The following is an 800-nucleotide window of genomic DNA, read 5'->3' as shown; positions in this document are numbered from 1 at the left end:
GTTACCTTGCACCTTACTTAACGTTTGTGGAATCCTCGTGACCTTTGACCTGTGTGTTGTCAGAAAAGCGAAAGTGATTTGCATGACGAGAGACTCACTGCTTTCATGTCTTCCCTTTGCTGGGGAGCAGAGCAGCGGGAGGGAGAGAGGGAGGGTAAAGAAAGAACAGACTGAGGAAGAGAAGAGACAGAAAGGCCCAGGAAAAGAGGGATAAAGAAGAGGGTGAGAAAGAGAGATGAAGAAGGGTCAGGTGAGGTTGCGAGAAAGAGTAGAGAGAGTCGGAAAGGAAGAGATAAAGAGGGGAGAGGGAGAGAGAAATACTGAAGTATGAGTAAAATAGAAGGGAAGTAGCCAGATGGAACAGACAGATAATAACAAACAGAAAAAGAAATAATACAAGAAAGAAAGAAAATAAAGAGAAAAAAATAAGACTAAGAAAAATGAAATGGAAACAAAAGAAACGAAAAAGAAAAAACAAACACAAAGAAGAGGAACAAGAAGACAGAAAAGGAATAAGCAACGAAGATGATGAAGACCCTTGCAAAGAGTGCGGCCTGCGAAGCTCCTCTATGTGAATAATGTAATCAGAAATTAATTAAACTCATTACGACTCGGTGCTTCTGGTTAACAGCTCGGGGAGAGGAAGCGCATAACTAATTTGCAAATCATATGGATACATTCACCATGAATATCCCGCGTTATTGACTCGATAATATTGTATGGTTGGAGTGCCTGTTTGTTTTGCGACGGGTTTTAATTGGGGAGAAAAGGGAGAGAAAGAGTGAGGAGGGATGTGTGTG

The sequence above is a fragment of the Penaeus monodon genome, chromosome 22 (genome assembly GCF_015228065.2).
Source record: "Penaeus monodon isolate SGIC_2016 chromosome 22, NSTDA_Pmon_1, whole genome shotgun sequence".
NCBI lineage: Eukaryota > Metazoa > Arthropoda > Malacostraca > Decapoda > Penaeidae > Penaeus > Penaeus monodon.
Note: the sequence above shows the minus strand (reverse complement) of the source record.